Here is a 13,940-nt window from a genome sequence, read left to right on the forward strand (position 1 = left end):
TCCTTCCCAGCCACCCCTTCCTTAACACGCTGCTGAAATGACAACAGCCCTTCCCCGGGTCCTGTTTCCTGCACTTCCCCCTGCTCTGTAGCCTCTACCATCATCTGCAGGGTGACATATCTGAAGTGTCTTTGTGTATTGTCACTTTCCCCTCATTCACACAGAAGCTCTGAGCAGGCAGGGACTTTTCACCTCTTTCATTCACTGCTCCATCCCCGGAGCTCAACACAGTGCTCGGCATGTTCAGGCACGTGGTCAACAGTTGTTCAGAGAATGAATGGATGCATTCACTCTGGCACCTTTGGGTCCTTGCTCTTCGCTGGCTCCTTTCCCACAGGCTCAAATCTGCCTCGGCCCCCAGCAAGCCTTCCCCGGCCTTCCCTCTCCTCTCTCTGCCCTACTGCTTGTCACCGACCCCTCTGTGCTCACTGCCCCCGTGTTGTGACCTCCAATGTGCTTCTGACCCTGCTTCCTGCAGGCCCTGACGGCTCGTGTGCCCAACCCTGCTGCTCTCCCCACCCCGGCCCTCTGGCCCCTGCCCAGCACTCAGGCCCTCCACCCCCCGTGGGCCTCTCCATGCCCCTGTGTGTCCCCTCCCCGCTTCCCTTTGTGCCCCCTCCTCGGGCTCAGCCATCCTCCTGGCCCCAAGGTGTCCTCTGTCTCCTGTTCCTGTCTTCAGGGGCTCTTTCCCCTTAGAGGTCTATGCCATCAATCTCTTCAATCCAAAATCGATGAGGAAAAGCCCAACAGCCAAGTGCATGGATTAGTTAAAGAAAAAAAGCAATAGAAGAGGAGAAAAAGAAGAAAGAAAAGTCCAGCTCATCAGCTTCTTTCCAGTTCAGCTTCTCCCCCGCCCCTCCCATCTCCGGGTAACCTGGCCATTCCCCTGGGTGCCCAAGCCGAGGATCAGCGTCATCTTCAGTGCCCCCATCACACGTCTCTGGGAGGTCTGACTGCGTCACCTCTTCTGGGGCTCTCTGAATATCTTTTCCCTTGTCTCTTCTCCTGCCACCGCCCTGCTTCAGGCCTTCCTCATCCTTCTCTTGGGAGATGATTGCAAAAGCTGTTAAATGGGGTCCACTGCAGCCGATGTGTCTCCTGAAGCCAAACTGGATCCAATTACCCTGTATTAGTGAGGGTCTAGCCAAGAAAACAGAAACCACTCTAGGTTTTTAAACATAGGGAATTTAATCCAGGCAGCTGGCTTCACAGACACTGGAGAAGCCGAAAAGCCAAACAGGGCACAGTGAGGTAACACAGAGGTTAGCAACACAGAGATGAGTAACAGCAGGAAGCTGCAGGCTTCCCTAGGGCTGGAGGGACAAAGGGAGAGGGAGTGTGGCAGGAACCTGGAAGCTGGAGTCAGCTAACAGGAGCTGGAACCACAGAGAAGATGCTGGAGAAGCAACTGATGCTGGCATTGAGTGGGGAGAAATACCCTGGCTTCTCCCTCTACCTGCCCGCCTAATCTCCCACCGGTATCTCCCATTGGCTGAACTGAGCTAGAGGCCAGGTGCAAAGCAGCCTGGGAAATGTAGTTCCCTGCCATACTGAGCGGAACAAGAGAAGGGCAGGGAATGGATCCGAGAGGAGAGAGACAAATCTACGCTCCTTGGCAAAGAAGCCTTCTGTAGTTCCCGTCTCCCTACCGAATAAACTCCGAATTCCTGAGTCTTTCTACATGCTTTGGGTCCTCTTCTGTCCACTTTTCTGGCCTTATGTGCTCTGGCCCCCACATGCTCACACTGAATGTGGATGATATTGGGAACCCTGCCACTAGCATCTGCCACCTCTGTCCCCTTCCTCACTCAGTGTCCTCTGTCCAGAAGGCTTGCCTTTCCAGCCATGCTTTGCAACCTCACCCAGACTTTAACGCCCAGGTGAAGTGCCACCTCCTCCGTGAAGCCTTCCTGCCCGTCACTTCCAGCCCCAAACACACACAAACCGATGTTCTTTTTTTTTTCCACAGCACTTCCTGTATTTATGCCTCGCCTCGCTTCTCCCTGTATCGTAGTTATTAATGGGCTTGTCTGAGCTCCTCCATTAGACTGCAGGCTTCCTTAAAGCCTTGTTCAAGATGAAGCCTCCACGGCACCCCCAACACGCAGCGCCCTGCACCTAGGGAGGGCGTACCGCATTCTAGTTTAATAAATGAACAAGTAAGTAGCAAGCAACATCAGCAGGTAGCAATGCCTAGTTGACACAGGTGAATTAATTTGGACTTTTTGGCGATCTGTGCCTGGTGGAGGGGGTGACAAGGCTGGGGAGGAGTGAGCTGGGGAGTCGTGCAGGGCAGGGAGCAGATGTCCACATTCTGCCTTGTTATTACTTCAGCTTATTGTTCCAGGTTTTTTCTTTTAGCGAGAAAAGAATCCGCCCATGTTTTCATGTTGTTCTCATTGAAATCCACCCACAGGCTTTGAAACGAACCCACTGGTGAAGCGCAAGGAGAGAGAGGGCGGCAGGTTCGTTTCTTTAGCGTGGTTGGTGCAACAGCTCGTGGGCTGGGGCTCCCTGGGGCTCGCCTGGGGTTCCCTGGGGCTCCAGTGTGGGAAGCAGAGGCTGGGCTGCCCGAGTGGGCTGGAGAAACCCCAGGCGAGCATGGCCTTGGGTCAATGCTCCAGGTTGGGGGTTGGGAGGGGGGAGGCTTGGGCGCTGGAGCATTGAAAATGTGTCTGTGAATTCATGTTTATAGGAAGCATTTTTCAAGTGCTTACCTTTTCTGCAATGAGAGGCTCTCGGGGAGTTGCCGACAGGGAGAAGGGGTGCGGGTGTGAGGGTGAACCCAGGGCAGAGGTGGCTGAGGTTTGGGGTCCCCGTTGGAGGCCAATTATACATGAATTCGGTTGTTCATTCATACATTTCACGAATGTGACTTGAGGAACCACCAGAATGATCAGACTTTTGAAACTAGCCTAATCCCCGTATCGGGACGATGGAGGTCCAGAACGGTTAAGTGACTTGCTCAAAGTCACACAGCCAGTTACCAGCAGTGTAACGTGTTAACCTGGGGCTCCTGCCTCCCCGTCCGGGGCTCCCAAGGATTGTGGGGCTGCCAAGAGGCGTCCAGCCTGCCCTTGCCTCGAGACATTGGGACTCAGGGTCACATTTGGAGTGGTTTTCAAGAGTGGGGACTACCTCTCCCGGGAAGGCTTACCGTGGCCCTGGGGAGGGATGGTGGTGCCTGGTGCACTTTGTATCAAGCCGGGGGTCCTTCCAGCGGGTGGAGAAATGTGTCTGTCTCCGAGCAGAACTGGTTAGACCCCTCGCTCCCGAACCTGTCCACAGCGCTGTGCCCTGCCCCATCTGCAGCGTGTATCTCTGACCCGGGTAACTCTACCGACTGCATTCTGTGCTCTGTGTTTCTAAAGCCGCGTCAGCTTGGGGTGTGGACAGGAATGGCCTGCGCTGTCTAAACAAACCACGAGCTTCTGGTGCTTGTGACACCCTCTGGCCCGGCAAGGTGGGTTGGGTTGGGAATCCTGGCTTTGCTCATTTTGAGATCTCGCCAGTATAAAGGCAGGTCTGTGCCCTTCTGTCCCCTGGAGTGAGTGGTAGAAGCTGACGCCAACCTATGAGGCAAAGGTGTGTGTGGGGGGGCCCCAGGGCATGGCTACCACTCCCTCCGCCTCCCCCAGCGTGCCATGCCTCCCCTCCCCCCTTCTCTTAATCACCAAGGCACAAAGAGGAGACCCAGCGGCCAAAAAAAAAAAAAAAAAAAAAAAAAAAATCCCAAGGAGATTTTACCAATGAGAAACCACAGGAACAGGTACATTTTAGCAAAATGAAGGCCTAGCTGCTGCTTTCAGAGATTGTGCCCTAAATCATGCAACTTCGGTTTCCCCTCCTAGATGTATGTTTGAAAAATCAGGCTTAAGTCTGTCATTTTAAACAGCTTTTCAAATGACACAGAAATTATACTATTTTTAGGTCAAACACTCTGCAAAAGTTGACATTTGAAGGTTCGGCTATGTGTGAAAACATCCAAAAGGAAACGTGTGATTTCTCTCCTTTTTTTTTTTCCCCCCAGAAACAATAAACAGGAATGGCTTGGGTTTATTTGTGTCCGTTCTTATCCCTCTTACATTTGCATCCCCAGTGTTTATTGGTGTAATTCTTCAGGCGCACACTCGACGTGGCAGATGTCACCTGAAGGCCGCCCTTGGAAATGTGGTCTCTACAAATAAAAGCAGGTCGTTAGACTAGAACCGTCTTTGTTCCCTTAACTATGGCCGTTTCTCCCTCTGCACAGAGCACGCTCTATATAAAGCCATAACCATTCAGAGTCACACGTAGACTATATAAAGGCGCTGCTGAGAGATGAAAGATGTTTTTAACCCCTTCCTCCCGGGCGTCGGTGGCAGCTTCCTGCGCTCAGTTCCAGAACGTGCAGAGTTCTGTTCTGGGCTGATGTGGGCCTGGGGTGGGGGGAGCCATGGGGGGGATGTGAGTGCAGCAGCAAGGTGGGAGAAGTCCCCATCCCCACCCTTGCCTCCCCATTCCTGCCTCAGTGTAGAGTGGAGTGGGGGGGAACCCCCCTCCCAGGGATTGGGCAGGGCTCGGGTCTTGTGAGCGCGAGGAGCAGCTACCCATTGGGAGCTTTCATCTGTGACTTTATTTGGGGGTCTGTGCACGCCTGCCGTCTCTGCAGGGTGCCAGGACACTTGGGACCAGAGGGGTCAAGGTGGCAGGGCTTCCTGGAGGATCAATTGTATTTGATTTGAAGTCACTGTCAATGTTGTGTTTATATGAAAACAAGCACAGCGTTGTCCGCTGGAACAGAATGCAGATGGGCATGAATGTCAAAGCTAAACATGGAACGCCGGAGAAATGCCCGGCTCGCTGACGTGCCACTTTGAGCTCTCACTTGAGGCCCTCGGGAGGCTGTTAGGGCCCCTTTGGTGACAAAGTTTAAGAAACCGTACTTTAAGGGGCACCTGGGTGGCTCAGTGGGTGAAGCATCTGCCTTCCGCTCAGGTCATGATCTCAGGGTCCTGGGATCGAGCCCTGAGCCCCGTGTCAGGCACCCTGATCAGTGGAGTGGGGGGGTCTGCTTCTCCCTCTCCCTCTGCGACCCCCCCCCCCACTTAAGGCCTTCTCTCTCTTTCTCTCAAGTAAATAAATAAAAAGTCTTTAAAAAACAAGAACTCATACTTTAGCATAGCGTATCATCATATGATAAATGCAATGCAGAAATGGTTCAGTGCAAGGGACGTGGCGGGGGTTCGAGGCCTGGCTTTGCCGCTTACTTGCGGTGTGATTGGGGGCGAGTTGTTTTACCCTCTCTGAGTCTCGGCTCTTCCCTCTGTAAAATGAGACGGGTACCAGCTCCCTCGTTATGGGACCAGGCCTGCCTACTCTTGGGAGCCTCAGGGACTTGTGTGCCCCCACTTCGAGCAGACGTTCCTGTGGGGTTGCCCTTCCCTAGAAACAATCCAGTCTGAGCCCAGCCGCTGGCAGGGCCCGCTGTGGCCACCAAGCAGTGCAGTGGCCTTTGTCCCGTGAGAGCATAACCGTGGGCGCTGAAAGCAGGGAGGACCCCGCGACGTGCGGTGCAAAATGCAGTCACAATCTGCCCCCGCTCGTTAGGCATCCGAGGGCAGCGGTCCCAACGCCTCCTGACCCGCACCCCGCCGCACTTGGCTCTTCTCACTTCCTCCGCATGACCTACGTGGTCACTTCTGAAACAAGCCACGTCTGCTTCTGAAACTTGCTTTCATGGAGAACGTGACCCAGGCAGGGTGGGGGTGGGGGGAGAGGGGTCAGAGCCCAGCTGGACAGGCTAGGGGAGGGGAGGAGGAAGCAGCTGATGGAAACTCCACCCTGGATTGGACGCTGCGGTGCTTCGAGAGGTAAGGCCGCACATTCTTGGACACCCTTCCCCTCGAGAGGGAGGCCAACTGCCACGTGGTGAGGACCGAAGCCCCCTGCGCACAGAAACTCTGAGATGATAGCACGGTTTTAAGCCACTGCGTTGTGAGGTCGTTCGTTACGTAGCAATAGATACGGACAACTCTCCTTGTCCTTCAAAATGTCTTTTGAGGGGCGCCTGGGTGGCTCAGTCATTGGGAGTCTGCCTTCGGCTCAGGCCATGATCCCAGGGTCCTGGGATTGAGCCCCGCATCGGGCTCCCTGCTCCGCAGGGAGCCTGCTTCTCCCTCTCCCACTCCCCCTGCTTGTGTTCCCTCTCTCGCTGTCTCTCTCTCTGTCAAATAAATAAATAAAATCTTAAAAAAAACAAAAACAAAAACAAAAACAAAATGTCTTTTGAAAGGTGCCAAGACTTCATCGATGCCTTTCTCTTTTCCTCCTGGCTTTCAAGAATGTCGGAAGCTGGAAAACGAAGACGTGTGGTTTTGGAGTAGGACAGTATTACTGAGGGCATACGTGCTGAGTGTTTTCCAGATGCCCATGTGTCGCATCATCTCGACCATCCTGCGGGCAAGGGTTATTCGTCCCATTTTATAGATGAGAACACCGAGGCTCAGAGAGGCTAAGACCTTTGATCAAGATGACTCAAGAAGCTTGTTTTTTGGGGCACCCACTCTGTGTCTCTTCATCAATAACAGGCTGCCTTTGCTTGGGAATAAAGCAGCTAGGTCAAGGTCCTGGCCTTGCATCTGGTGAATTGCATAGCCTTTGGCAAGTCACTCTTCTGTGGGGGCCCTTTTTCTTTGTGAAATGGCCCATGTCCCATTCCTTGTAGCACAAGGGGCTGTCAATCATAGTGGCCCACTCTCTTGTGGCAACAGGCGTGGAACACGTGTCCCTGGCCTGGCCAATCAGAATGTCTTATTCCCCTAACCGAGGTGATTAGGTAAGAAATGTGCATGTGATCTGACCCAGGCCAATCAAAATCTCCCTCAGGATATCTTGGCCAGAGCCACTGGGGAGGGCCGCTCTTTCCCTCTGCTGGGCTTGCTAAGCCAGGAGGCTGTGGACCTGGTGCTGTGGGATTAGTGGGCCTGCCTGTCTACAGAGTCAGGTCAAGGCAAGCCATGAAGGAAGGCAGAGCTGTGGATCCACTTGAGCCCCTGGATCCAGCTATGCCTGAAGCCACCCCTCTCTCTGGACTCCCAGGTTATGTCAGTAAATTCCCATTTGTTTGTTTGTTTCAGCTAATTTTCATGGGTTTGTGCTGTTTTCAACGTAGTGGGCAAACTTGGGAGTTGCTTTTGGCATCTCAGAGCAGCAGAGCTTAGCTCCTCTATACGGTGACCAAATGTAGCAGGTGCTGATGGTGCCCTGCTGGCCCATGCTGGAGGTCATGGCAGACTGTTTCCTTACAGGCCAGTGGCTTCCTGTATCTTTCTGCTTGAGGTGTTCTCTGGCTTTAGGACCATGCCTGGACTGTGTGTGCGCACACGTATGCGTGGGGCGGGATGGGGAAGCTGTTCTAAAATGGCAGAGAATTAAGAACTCAGGAGTAACCTTCTTCCAATGAGGGATGGAGGTGGATGGATACATACTCCAGTTCCCTGACCCCTTGAAAGGACAATCTAGAGGTGTCTTCTACACAGTCTCCCTGAGGGTCCCCAGCAGGACTGCACCCTGGTAGCCCGCAGCGGGAACCCACTTAGTAAAGTAAAGCACCCTTCACTGGCTCCTCCCCTCCCCGTTCTCTTTCCCCACTCTCACTTGTGATTCCTGGGATCACCTCCCAGATAACCTACCTGTAACCCAAACCCTTGTCTCTGGGTCTGCTTTGGGGGGGGGAATCTAAAACTAGCCCATCGATATATGGAATTTTGATTTTTTCTGGAGTTGACAGATCCGGAGATACTTCTCATCACTGGGAAGCCTGAAACTTCAAGATTCCCAGCCTTAGCAATTTTGTGGGTGAGACAGTCCCCATATCGGACATGTGAGGACTGTCCTCAAAGCTCCATGGGCCGGGGCAGGACAGCAGGACAGCAGGGCGGGATTGGCAGGGGTCCGAGACCCCACCGACTGACAAGAGCCATCTTGAAATAACAGTTGAGGGGACAGATGGGGGTTGGAACATTTGGGCAATGGGGGGTTGCCTCAGTCTGGCACTTTGTGGGGTGCCTGCCTTCTCCCCTGCACCCACAGCCTGGAGGGGTGTCTGGACAGGCAGACCCGGAGCCCTCCAGATGACAGCAAGAGACGGGCTTGCTTTCTAGCCCTTGGTCTTGTTTGCCTTCCTCCCCCACCTCCCTCGCCTTTGTTCTCTCTCTTTCCTTTTGCTGCTCCCGTTTATTTATGTTTAAACACGTCTTGTCCTCAGCGGAGTGGCAGGAGAGTGGACGACAGCAGGGTTCCCAGCTTGCCCTCCCCTGCAAGGATGGGGCTCCTCAGCTCTGGGGCCTGGTTTCCCTGGGCTGCTGGCCTGGCCTGGGGAGGGTTGGCTGGCGAGGCTCCCAGCTCTGCCTGGCGTCTGTTGTCGCTGATCCTGCGGGCCGGCCCCCTCCCCCGCCGTTCCTCCTGGTCACTTCCGCAGGGGCATCTGGCCGCAGACAGAGTTTTCCCCTAATTGCATTGTAGCCGAGGAGAGCCACGCTAATAGACGGAGCGCAGGAGAGGGGCCTGGCCCAGCTTGAGCCGCCGGCTGCAGCTTTTGCATGGGGTTTGGATCAAGAGAGAAATAAGAAGCTTCACTTGGGCTACCGAGGCCCCCTTCCCCTCGGCGGGGGGAAATCCCTCTCCTTTTTGTATTTTGTCTTTTTCCTTGAAGTATGTGGTGAAGTATGCGTGAAGAGCGTCCAGGGCACTAAGCGGGCACCTTGACGGAGTTTTACGTATGTCTACAGGCCCCCACCATTCCAGGTCAAGATACAGAACTTCCCCCATTGCACCAGAAGGTCCTGTCATGCCCCTCCCAGTTAGCACCCCCCCCCGCCCCCAGAGACCACCACTAGCCCGACCTTTCTCACTGGAGAAGGATTGCCTGCTTTTTAATTGCAAGATGGAATCATCCAGCATTGTCCCCTTCTTCTTCTTTTTTTTTAAATTTTAAAAGATTTTATTTTACTTGAACCCATAACCCCGAGATCAACAGTCGCATGCTCTACCGACTTCACCCATTACGTGAAAGCATTGTCCCCTTCTGTGTCGGGCTTCTTTTGACCCACATTATGTCTATGAGCTTGCATGGAAATGGTCCCCCTCGTCTTTTCGTTGTTGATTTGTTTTATTTGATTCCTCACCACGGAGGGTACTGCAAGTTCAGACCCGGCAGGGGTGGAAAGCCGGGAGCTCCAGATCCAGTCTTGACCCCATCCGCAGTCCCGGTGGTGGCATTCCTTGTGGGCACCTTCCCTCCCAGCTGCGGGACGCTGATGCACCCATTCTGCCAGAGCCCGGCTCTGGAGGCCAAAGCAGCCTCAGGCATCAGGTTCCCTGATGATTCCAGGCTGCTGGGCCAGTAACCTCAGGTTGGAAACCTCACTGGCTCTTTGGGATGCCGGAGGAAACTGGAGGAGCCCCAGGTATGGAGTGGGGCTCAGAAATACTAAGTTGCAAAAAAAAAAAAAAAAAAAGAAAGAAAGAAAGAAAGAAAGAAAAAGAAAGAAAAGAAATACTAAGTTGTGATTTGCAAACATGCAGAGGGTAGCAGAAGAGCAATGAGCAATGTCACTGAGGTCTGGTGACTTTTAGCCCAGCACAGTCTCCTTTCTGGATTCCTGTGGTGGCCCCTGATCAGCAGCCCAGTGCATGGTCTTCCCCCCTCTGATTCACCAGCTCACTGAGGGCAGCCAAGCTCCCAGGGCCTGCACTTATCCTGTTACTCCTCTGTTCACAGGCCTTTGGTGGCTCCCCACTGCTGCTCAAGTCAGTATCCCTCTTAGGCAGATGCTGCCTCCCTTTTTGAGCAGCTGGGGTCCTGCTAGCTGGTGTGACCTGCTTCTCTCTCTGTTCCTCCTGGCCTATGGATCTTAGGAGACACTCTTTTCTCTTCCATCTCCCCAGGGAGGTTCCCAGCTGGCCCAGTCCACCACGGAGAGCCTTGGTTCCCAGGGTCACTGCATGGACCAAGATGCCTGCTTCAGCTCCGGCCATCATGACTACATTCTAGCCAATAAGGAGGAAAGGCAAGGAAAAGTGCATGCCATCTTCTTTTAAGGTTGGTAATAATAATAATCATAGCAGCAGACACTTACACATCATTTACCATGTGCCAACCCCCGTTACAAGTATAATATCATCCTATGAAGTAAGTACTATTATCTGCCCCATTTTGCAAATGAGGAAATGGAGACACAGAGAGGTTAAGTAACTTGCGCAAGGTCACACAGCTAGGAAGTGACTGAATCAAAATTTGAACCCAGGCAGTCTCATTTCAGCATCTGGGCTCATAAGCCCTCTGTTTTTGTGCTTTTCCCTTCCCAGGTCTTTGCAGGCCCTCCCCCCTCTTACAACCCATTGGCCAGAATTTAGGCACATGGCCGTATCTACCTGCAAGTGAGGCTGGGAAATGTAGTCTTTGTTTTAGGCGGTGATGTGTGTAGGAAAAATCTGGGAGTTTGATTGCTGGGGAAGAGGGGAGGACAGATTTAGGAGGGTGGCAAGAAGTCCCTGTCCTAGGTGGTAATTGCCATTCTAACTGTATGGCTCTATTATGTGACTTGTTCATTCATTTAGCCCACAAGCTTCTAGAAGGTGGGCCCTCAGTTTCCAAGAAAGGCTCTCGTCACTGGGCCCCTGATAGAAAATGGCATTCTTTGTCTTGCTGTTGACTTTAAATCTAGAGCAGCTCCATTTAGGACCCAGAATAGCCCTTTGCAAAGAGTAGTCCCTAATAAGTCAAGTGATACTGCGTGTTTGGAGGGAAAGGTCCTGTGCACAGGATGTTAGGAGGATGCATATGGCCTAGTTGACCACCCTCTCCATTTTGAAATTGTCTTTTGGCTTGGCTTCCAGGACATCACGGCATCTGGAATTTCCTTGGGCCTTGCGGGGCTCCCTCTCACTCTCTTTTCCCGGGCCTCCTCCTCGGCCTGCCCTCTAGGTGCTGGCTGTTTCTGGGCTCAGTCCCTGGGCCCTCCGCATTTCCCTCGGCCTCTCCCCCTGGATGATCTCGTTTCCTTCCATGGCTTTTTATTTTTATTTTTTTTAAGATTTTATTTATTTATTTATTTATTAGTGAGCGAGAGAGAAACAGCATGAGAGGGGAGAGGGTCAGAGGGAGAAGCAGGCCCCCGCTGAGCTGGGAGCCCGATGTGGGACTCGATCCCAGGACCCTGGGATCATGACCCGAGCTGAAGGCAGACGCTTAACCAACTGAGCCACCCAGGCGCCCTTTCCATGGCTTTTTAAATGCCATCCATGTGCTGATCACTTGAGACAAGCCCTATTCTCAGAGCTCCGGATGTCCACAGTCTCCCTGCCCCCTGGCATCCTACGTGGCAGGGTCACTGGTATCTCGAACCTAATGTGTCCAAAGCAGAACACCTGATTCCTCTCCCCACCAACCCCAGCTCAAACCTACTGCTCCTTCAGCATTTCCCACTTTAGTCCAGCCCCCCAGTGGCTCCTTCCAGAAACCTGGGAGCCATCCTGGGTACTTCATGCCTCACATCCAACTCGGCTCCTGGCCCTGACCATCTTACCTCCAGCATGACCCCCGATGCCATCCACTCGTACCCATGGCCACGGCCCCCTCATCTAATCCCCCTCCTCTCTCCTGGACCGCTGAGATGCCTTCTACCTGCTCTCCCACATCCATCCCTCCGGACCCTTCTCCACATCGCAAACCGAGAAATCTGATCGTCTACTCTCCAGCCCGCGGCCCTTCAATGACTCCCGAGTGCAGGAGCACAACGCTCCCAACCCTTGATGTGGCCCGTAACCTAGACGATCTGGTTCTTTCTGCCTCTTCAATCTCATCTCCAGCCTTGTTCCACTTACTATAGCTGCGGAGTAAACCACCCCACACTTAGAGGCATAAAACCACCACCATTTAGTATGCTCACAGATTCTGCGGGTTAGGAATTTGAAGAAGGCACAATGGGGACGGCTTATCGCTGCTCCACGGTGTCTGGGGACGCAGCTGGAAGCCTGGAAGGCTGCGAGGTGGGACCGGCTGAAGGCTTGTGTTCGCCCCTGTCGCCACCCCACCGGGTGGCAGGGTATGACGGCTGATGGAGCACCTGCCCCGGTCCCTCCCTGTGGCGCAGGCTTTGTCACAGCATGGCAGCTTCGGGGTGGTCACATCTCCCACGTGGCCGCCCGGGGACCCACTGTTCCAATCACCAATTCCCCTTCTCTGACCCAGCCTCCAAAGTCACGTGGTGTCACTTCGGCCACATTCCGTTGGTTGCGGGCCAGATAGAAGCCCACCCAGATTCAAGGCAAGGGGACATAGACCGCATCTCTCCATGCTTTGGAAAATGCTCTCTGCTGCGTGGCCCTCCCTTTGTTCCCTGGGCCTCTGGCACATTGGCGTTTTTTTTTTTTTTTTTAAGTTCCTTAAGAGCTCCAAACTCCTTCCCTCCTCAGCTCACTTGCACACGCTGCTCTCTCTTTGCTTCCTCTGGCTCACTCCAGCTCGAGGCTTACTTACGTGTCACTGCCGCCCCCAATCTGAAACAGGTCCCTATTATATTCTTTCCTGGTTTCCGCTGCTGGGCCTGCATCATCCTTCCTGCAGCTTTTAATTATAGGCACTTGGGTTTGTCGAGATGTTTAGTTGGCGTCTCCCCCACTGGAAGCGAAGCTCCACGAGCGGGGGGCACCGAGGAGACTGCTTGGCTTGTGGCCCTGTCTCCAGAGCGGAGCCGGGACAGGCCCGCAAGGGAGCTTTAGGGTTCTCAAGCCAGTTTCAGAGAAGAGCTGTCTCCAGGCTAGCAACGGCTATGAGGATGAGTCAACAGTGGTCTATCTCAGCGGGGGTGGAGTGGCTTTGAGGGGTGGTGGTGGGCAAGGTGGGCCGAAAAGGGGATGGCTACGAGAGAGGCAATTTCTGTGCCTGGTCTGGTCCCTCTCTTAGGGGTGGGCACACCAAAGCCAGCTGCCGGCCTTGCCCCCCCCCCCCCACCGCCCCGCTCCCCAGCCTCACCCCACACTCTATGGGACTCCGTTACTCTGGCCTCTCTGGCACACCATGACTTTGCATTTACCAGATCTCCTGCGAGGCACACCCTCCTCACTCCCCCATCCCGACTAACAAACTCCAGACCACCTCCTCTAGAACCTTCCCTGACTTCTGAGGCTGCGTGAGGCTGCCCTGCTCCTCCCTTCCCTAACCCCTCCTGTACGTCCTCATCACGGAGTGTACGCCCCTCTTACCATTGGGGTCCTTGTCACACCACCCCTCTCCTACCGGCAGCCTGAGGGCTTCTGGAAGACAAGGCCCAGGCCCATGGGCCCCATAAATGGTGGGTGACCGGCCACGCTGCCTTCTGGGGCTCAGGCTGTCCCAAGCCTCTCTCTCTCTCGGGGCCGGGTGGGACTTTTGTTTTGGAAATCGGCCCTGAGCTCCCCCCCACCCCCAGGCTCTGGGTGGGCTAGGTGGGGGCAGAAGGCAAGTTTTTCCTCCATATGGCTGCCTCTCCTGCCTTGGCGGGCCCAGCCTTCTCAGAATGCCTTCTTTAGCCTGACTCTGACCGGAAGTTCCTCATTCCTGCGTAATTACATTAAACTTTTACGATGGGGATCTGGGCAGCCAGCAGCATTATTTTGCAGGGTCAGACTGCATTCCTGGTGTCTGGGTTTACCTTCCTTCTCAGTCTTTGCCCTGGAATGCTGGTCTGTGGACAGGTCCCCCTGCCAAGCCCAGGTCTAGTTGTGGGGTCCGCGGGCAGCACGCTGGGGGTAGGGCGAAGAGTCAGAACTGTGTTTTTCCCCGAATCCTGCAGGTCAGAAAACGCTGCCTGCCCTGCAGGGTGGGAGGAGGGCTCCTGGGCCCCCTTTTCTAGCTGACACCTGCTTGCTGGGGCTGCAGAGGCCTCGTGCTTGTCTGCCTCACACACATAGCTGGT

At 54.2% G+C, this 13,940-nt stretch overlaps 1 long non-coding RNA gene across 1 annotated transcript; it reads left to right on the forward strand.

Moving 5' to 3' along the window:
- Positions 1 to 2,096: 2,096 nt before the first annotated feature.
- On the forward strand, positions 2,097 to 4,048 carry LOC145717977 (uncharacterized). Its single transcript, XR_014141501.1, has 3 exons — positions 2,097 to 2,159; positions 3,372 to 3,463; positions 3,931 to 4,048. It is a non-coding gene; the product is annotated as an uncharacterized LOC145717977 (long non-coding RNA).
- The last annotated feature ends 9,892 nt before the right edge of the window (positions 4,049 to 13,940 follow it).

The sequence above is a fragment of the Leptonychotes weddellii genome, chromosome X (assembly GCF_054177405.1).
Source record: "Leptonychotes weddellii isolate Sample4059 chromosome X, ASM5417740v2, whole genome shotgun sequence".
Taxonomy (NCBI): Eukaryota; Metazoa; Chordata; class Mammalia; order Carnivora; family Phocidae; genus Leptonychotes; species Leptonychotes weddellii.